Source organism: Bubalus kerabau, chromosome 11 (assembly GCF_029407905.1).
Source record: "Bubalus kerabau isolate K-KA32 ecotype Philippines breed swamp buffalo chromosome 11, PCC_UOA_SB_1v2, whole genome shotgun sequence".
Taxonomy (NCBI): domain Eukaryota; kingdom Metazoa; phylum Chordata; class Mammalia; order Artiodactyla; family Bovidae; genus Bubalus; species Bubalus kerabau.
Genome location: NC_073634.1, coordinates 46,710,436 through 46,718,042, shown reverse-complemented (window position 1 = coordinate 46,718,042; position 7,607 = coordinate 46,710,436). Strand labels below are relative to the sequence as shown.

Below are 7,607 nucleotides of genomic sequence, written 5' to 3'. Positions count from 1 at the left end.
TAAACTCTAGGAGTGTAGCCACTATCCCTAGTTCTTGGCACAGGGCTGACACACAGTAAGTATATGCTAGTAAATACTGCTGCATGGATGAATTAACATTTCCAGTAAAATTACTATAACCTGCTTCACAAACTCAAGTTCCTATGTATTTGCAATGCTTTTGTTTTCTTTGAACAACTGCTTAATCACCCAAAGCCCTTTTAGCAGGATGCCCATTATATCCCACCTGGAGAACACTCCCCCATAGATTGCCCAGATATCACAAGCAATGACTTATGCAGGTTATAGTGGGCTATGTTCTCTTAATTAGAGCCTGATCAATTGGCTAATGCCATAGTTTCTCATCTCACACTGTCACTTTTGGAAAGCCATCCCCCTTGATCCAAAAGGCAGTGCTTGTCCATTGCTTGTAGATGAGGCCCTTGTAGGTCTATATTCCTGCTATGAGGCTGAGCAAGGAAGACAACTTAGCTTGTTTACCAAGGATGTTCTACATTTGGCCTCCCAAGGGCCCACTCTTCACAATCAACCTGAGCAGGTCACACACAGTCACAGGAGAGCTGGGTCAGGATGATTCAATGTGCAGCAGTTCCAGAACCACCATTTCTCCCTTTCTCTACAGCAAGAACCACTTGCCAAAAAATGAGGCAGTTTAAAAAATTTTTTGCAATAAAACACAGAAAGTCCTGCTATGCCTTTCTCCCTTTCTGAATGTCCATTCAGAGCTCCTTACTGCTTGCCTATCCTAAGTAAAGCTTCCCTCTGTCACTCTCTACCCTAACCTGTACTGTGAAAGGAAAAACACAAATTTGATCTTTTGCAGAGTACTTTTCTGGTCAGGCATCCTGTCATGTCAAGGAAGAAGACACAGGCACAGAAAGATACTGAACTTGTTGAAATTTGAAAACTTAAGTCTATCCTTCAACTAGTTGGTCTAATGATTTAGCCTCTTTAGACCTCAATTTTTATCATCTGAAAAAGCAGGAGACACTTAGATCTTTTCTAGCTCTTTAGAATTCTATAATTTCAATATTTTAAAAATCAATTTAGTTGAAATATAATTTACATATAATAAAAAGCATTTCAAGTATGCATTTCAAGTGTTTGACAAATTTATACTATAATCAAGTTATAGACCATTTCTATCACCCCAAAATGGAATTTCCATTTCCATCATAGTTCCCCCTCATGCCCCTCTGCAGCAAATCCCCCTGAATGAGGCAACAACTGATATGCTCTCTTACTATAGATTCAATTCTTCCTATTTCCAGATTTCATCTAGATGAAATTGTACCCTTTCTAGTTTATTATTTTTTAGCATGGTAAGATACATATAACAAAATAGAGGCATTCTTCATAAATTTGTGTCATCTTTGCACAGAGGTCATGCTAATCTTTCCTGTACAGTTCTAGTTTTAGTATACATGGTGCCAAAGTGGGCACAGTATGTAAAACACAGTATGCAAAGACTTCTTTCATACCTGGGTTTGGTTTTTGTTTTTGCATGGTATAATATTTTTGTGATTTACTCCTGTTATTGCCTGTTCAAGATATTTTAAATGTATTTTTAAAAGCCAACAGTGTTTTTAGACTGGATACTTTTTTTTGAATACCACCATTCAAATATTAAAAAGTTAAATAAACTTGAGTAATTTCTTGATTTCACATAGGATCTGTTTATTAGCAAAGAAAATGTTCCCGTGCTATTTATTTTCAGAATCAATTGCTTTCACAAGTGAAAATGTAACGGTGGTCCGTATAAGGATGGGATCAGAGCAGGGCAACAGGGATAACACTATGGCAGCAGGTCATCACAACCCATTGTGAGGAGAGCATTGGAGAGAGTGGTGGGGGCAGCATGGGGGTGGTTAGGAGATTGGCTCATATGGGTGATTCAATACATGAGAAAATATATTTCAGATAATGGTAGCCAGATTGATCACCAACTGAGAAGGAAGAAACAAACACAAAAAGGTAAAATGTTAGATGAATCCTGCAGTACTGAAATGGGTTTGGCATTACCAGTGTGAATTAACAGTTTGTAATATAGGTGAATAGTTACACAAATAAATACGGAAGTAAAGTATATATTTATATTTCCTAGCTCTGACCACAGAGTGGGCCCAGAAGCAGAAATATCCCAGTAGAAATGAACACATCTAGGACCCAGACGTTGGTTTCTAAACACCACTCGTCACTAAAGAGAACCAGTCTTCCTTGAAGACTCTGATTCCAGAGTGGAACAGGGAAAACACAAGTTGAGCTTGGAACCTCTTATTGTGCTGAGAAGATGGAAGTCCTAAAAATAAATGATGGGGAGATGTCAAGAGGAAACAGTATCCAGCTTGATGGGGCTCCTGCTGGTCAAGTCTGGGATAATTTGAGCATCAAACTGATATTTATATAACTCATTGAGTTAAAAAGGATGCATGTTATAAACAAATGAGTCAAATATGTGGATAAGAGACAGCTTTTTCTTATAGTAAGAGAGAAATAGAAAAATACCATTTGGCAACTATCATAGTAGTAGTTGACTGAAGGAAGAAAAATCAGTGGGTTCCAATACTAATTGATAAAAATGCGATGAGTAACTAGATATTAATATAGTTTCAAATTATTTCCACATACAATACTTTTAATTACAAAGAAGAAAAATAACTTCATAATGGAGATTAGAAGATAAGATCTTACTCAAATGATCAAATTTAATAGCACCAATAAAGTATAAATTGCCACTGTGCCACTCAGAAGGATATGAGGGTTTACGGGACAAATACAAATCAAGGACAGTCTATAAAATTCCTTTGTTTTATAATCTTCAAAAATGTCAAGGGCATGAAACTCAAAGACTCAGGAACTGTCCCAGATTTAGAGAGTGTGATGAGACATGACAACTAAGTACAAGGCATGAATCTAGACTGGATCCTTTATAGGTAATATAAAAAATATACTTGGGACAATTTACAAAACTTGAATGTGGTCTCTGGGTGTATATGGGAATTCTCTGTGCTAATTTTTTTCTGTAAGTTCTGAATTATTTCAAAATAAACTTTTAAAAAGATTAAATCAATTGGTTTTAGAAATCATTTTTTATATTTACTATCTTGGCCAGAATTCCTTAGAACTATTTTTCCCCCTTTTTTTTTTTTTTTTTGTCAAGAATGCTTTTGGATCTATTAGGATGTATCACTGCAGATGGTGACCGCAGCCATGAAATTAAAAGACGCTTACTCCTTGGAAGGAAAGTTATGACCAATCTAGATAGCATATTAAAAAGCAGAGACATTACTTTGCCAACAAAGGTCCGTCTAGTCAAGGCTATGGTTTTTCCAGTAGTCATGTATGGATGTGAGAGTTGGACTGTGAAGAAAGCTGAGCGCCGAAGAATTGATGCTTTTGAACTGTGGTGTTGGAGAAGACTATTGAGAGTCCTTTGGCAAAACTAATACAATTATGTAAAGTTTAAAAATAAAATAAAATTAAAAAAAAAAAAAAAAAGAGAGAGTCCCTCGGACTGCAAGGAGATCCAACCAGTCCATTTTAAAGGGGATCAGTCCTGGGCGTTCTTTGGAAGGAATGATGCTAAAGCTGAAACTCCAGTACTTAGGCCACTTCATGCGAAGAGCTGACTCATTGGAAAAGACTCTGATGCTGGGAGGGATTGGGGGCAGGAGGAAAAGGGGACGACAGAGGATGAGATTGCTGGATGGCATCACCAACTCGATGGACTTGAGTTTGAGTGAACTCCGGGAGTTGGTGATGGACAGGGAGGCCTGGCATGCTGCGATTCATGGGGTTGCAAAGAGTTGGACATAACTGAGCTACTGAACTGAACTGAACTGAACTGAGGATGTATTTGCTTACAAGTAACAGGAAATCCAACTCAACTATCTGAAACAATTAAAAAAAAAAAAAAAAAAGCATGTTCTTACAAAATGTCCTGAAGTAGTTTAGCCAAAGACTTTCATTAAATTGAAGTCCATTTTTCAATGTAGCAACTTTGTCCTCTTTTGGCTTTCTTCATGATTGCAATATGGTTTCAGCAATTCCAAGCTTCATGTTATGACATTACAAAATCCTGAGGTCTGAAAGGGCAGAAGAGTGCATCCCTTACTCACACCTATTTTTAAATAGCAGAGAAAATTTCCCAGAAATGCTATAACAGACTTTGCCTCACCTCTCATTATCCACAATCACATGCTCATTCTTAAATGAATCACTGGCAAGGGAAGTTGAATCACCATTACTAGCCTGGACTAATCAAAATTCACCTTCTGGGGCTAGTGAAGGGTTGGCTTCCCTTATAAGCATCTTACCACTTAACACTTGAGAAAATCTGGAATTCTATTAGCAAAGAAGGAAGGGAATGGCTGCTGGGTGAGCAACCCAACATTATCTGCCACACAATGCTTCTTAATTTGATTGAATAATCTTTAAAGATTTCTTTAGTGATCTATCTTTTCCAGTTTTCTCACCTTCTGAGATGGCCCACAGTCTGTCTATGGGGCATATATCTCTCTAAATAAACTTTTCACTTTACAATGGCCTGCTCTTGAATTCTTTTTCACAAAGTCAAGAACCCTCACCTGGTGGCTGATCCCAGGGACTCACTCAAGACCCCAGGACATGACCACCCTCTCATGTCCCATTTTTTCCTTCAACATAATGATTTCAAAATAATTTTTTTAAAATCAAAACTATGTAAAGAGTTATGCTCAGAGAAGCCTAGCTTTTCCTAACCTCTCCACGTTATTCCTGCGCCCCATAGATAATCAGTTTTGTCATTTTTTTTTTTTTGGTTGACGTCTTCTGTTTCTTCTTGCAAAAATAAAAGTATTACTCAGCCATTAAAAAGAATACATTTGAATCAGTTCTAATGAGGTGGATGAAACTGGAGCCTATTATACAGAGTGAAGTAAGCCAGAAAGAAAAACACCAATACAGTATACTAACGCATATATATGGAATTTAGAAAGATGGTAACAATAACCCTGTGTACGAGACAGCAAAAGAGACACTGATGTATAGAACAGTCTTATGGACTCTGAGAGAGAGGGAGAGGGTGGGAAGATTTGGGAGAATGGCATTGAAACATGTAAAATATCATGTATGAAACGAGTTTCCAGTCCAGGTTCGATGCACGATACTGGATGCTTGGGGCTGGTGCACTGGGACGACCCAGAGGTTTGGTGTGGGGAGGGAGGAGGGAGGAGGGTTCAGGATGGGGAACACATGTACACCTGTGGCAGATTCATTTTGATATTTGGCAAAACTAACACAATTATGTAAAGTTTAAAAAATAAAATTAAATTAAAATAAAAAAAATAAACGTATTTATTGTTGAACTAATGTGGATATGTTGTTATGTAAAACTGAGTATACTATTTAAAAATAGTCTATGAATTTCTTATTTCTATTTCCTAAACAAAAGACTCTTACTCTATACATTTCTTGCTTCTCTGCTCAATACACCCACATCAATTCACAGAAATAGGGCTTCCCTGGTAGCTCAGTGGTGAGTAGTCCACCTGCCAATGCAGGGGACATGGGTTTGATACCTCATCTGGGGGGATCCTAGATGCCTCAGAGCAACTAAGCCCATGAACCACAACTATCGAGCCTGTGCTCTAGAGCCCGGGAGCTCTCCTGGGGCCATGTGCCACAGCTACTGAAGCCCTGACAACTACTGGAGCCCATGCTCCACAAGAGAAGCCACTGCCATGAGATGCCTGTGCACTGCAATTGGAGAGTAGTCCCCGCTCACCACACTAGAGAAAAAATAAGAAAAAAGAAAAGCCTCTATCGCAATGAAAATCAAGCACAGCCAAAAATAAATAAATAAAAACCATATAAAAATTCATAGAAATAATCTTTGCCCTTGTTCTTGGTAATGGCTAGTCAGTACTCTAATGTGTTGAAAGTGAAAGTCGGTCCATGTCCGACTTTTTGTGACCCCAAGGACTATACAGTCTATGGAATTCTCCAGGCCAGAATATTGGAGAGAACAGTTCTAATTTGTTGGTGCTGTATTTATTCAACCAGTTTCCTGCTGATGGACATTTGAGTTGTTTTCACATTACTGCTATTGTGTATGAATAGTGCTATAATGACTAATTTTACTTTTGTATCATTTTACATTTGTCAGGATATAATTTCATAGTAATTTCCTAGAAGTGGCATGGTTGGTTTAGTTGCTAAGTCATGTCCAACTCTTGAGACCCCATGAACTGTAGCCTGCCAGGCTCCTCTGTCGATGGGATTCTCCAGGCAAGAATACTGGAGTGGGTTGCCATTTCCTTCTCCAGGGGATCTTTCCCATCCAGGAATTGAATCCAGGTCCCTTACATTGCAGGCAGATTCTTTACTGACTGAGCTATGAGGGAAACCCAGAAGTGGCATTGCTGGGTCAAAGGATAAATGCACATGTATATCTGTGGCTGCTGCTGCTAAGTCACTTCAGTCGTGTCCAACTCTGTGCGACCCCATAGACGGCAGCCCACCAGGCTCCCCTGTCCCTGGGATTCTCCAGGCAAGAACACTGGAGTGGGTTGCCAGTTCCTTCTCCATGAAAGTGAAAAGTGAAAGTGAAGTCGCTCAGTCGTGTCCGACTCTTCGCGACCCCGTGGACTTCAGCCTACCAGGCTCCTCCGTCCATGGGATTTTCCAGGCTGGAGTACTGGAGTGGGGTGCCATTGCCTAGACATTGCCAAATTCCCCTCCTTAAGGTAGTACCATTTTATTCTTTACAATTTTTTTTTTCTCATTTTGAAAGTTGAGAATTGGTACTTCAGTGTAGTTTTAAGCTGCGTTTCTCCTATTATACACTCAGCACCTTTTGTTTGTTTGAAGGCCATTCATATATCTTTTTCTGTGAACTGTCTATTTTGTTCTTTTTTCATCAGTTTTTGTCTTTTATATTTTTCATCTTGATTTTTAAATAAGTATTATATATTAGTGAGATTAGCCCTATGTAATAAAACCTTTAATATTTTCTCCAAGTTGCAATCTTTCCTGACTTATTTATTCATTTTCTTTATGCCATGAAGTTATTTTAAAAAATAGTCACCAGTCTTTTCTTTATTGCTTTCCCCACTCCAAGATTATAAAGGAATTCATACACATTTTTTCTACTTTTTTGATTTAATTATTTACAAATTGCTCTCTGATATTTTGAGATTCTATTCTAGTATATGATCAAGTACAGTGTAAATCTGTCATTTTCAAAATATTCAGTTGTCCCAAGGCTTAATTTGTTAAAAGTCCATCTCTCCCAGTAGGTTTGAGATGCTACCTTTGTTATATATTCAAATTCTTGATTTTCTTAAGCCTATTTCTAGATTCTAGTAGACATACCCAGTTTCAGTTGTAGAGACTTCATAGAGTGCTTTCACATCTGATAGGGCCAGTCTATTCTGCACACTACATTCCATTTCTTTTTCAAGATTTTCCTAGCTCTTCCTGCATATTTTTCTCCATGTAAACGTCATTATCAATTCATCTAGTTCCATGAAAAACATGGTATTTTTATTGTAATTATACCAACTTTATATCTTATTGGGGGAAAATGAACAACTTTCTAATATTGTAAATCTATCCATGAACAAAGG

At 38.0% G+C, this 7,607-nt stretch overlaps 1 non-coding gene across 1 annotated transcript; it reads right to left on the bottom strand.

Annotated features, from left to right (window-relative positions):
* Nucleotides 1-1,335: 1,335 nt before the first annotated feature.
* LOC129623897 (U6 spliceosomal RNA) lies at nt 1,336-1,443 on the bottom strand. Its single transcript, XR_008700651.1, has one exon. It is a non-coding gene; the product is annotated as a U6 spliceosomal RNA (small nuclear RNA).
* Between the last annotated feature and the right edge of the window lie 6,164 nt (nt 1,444-7,607).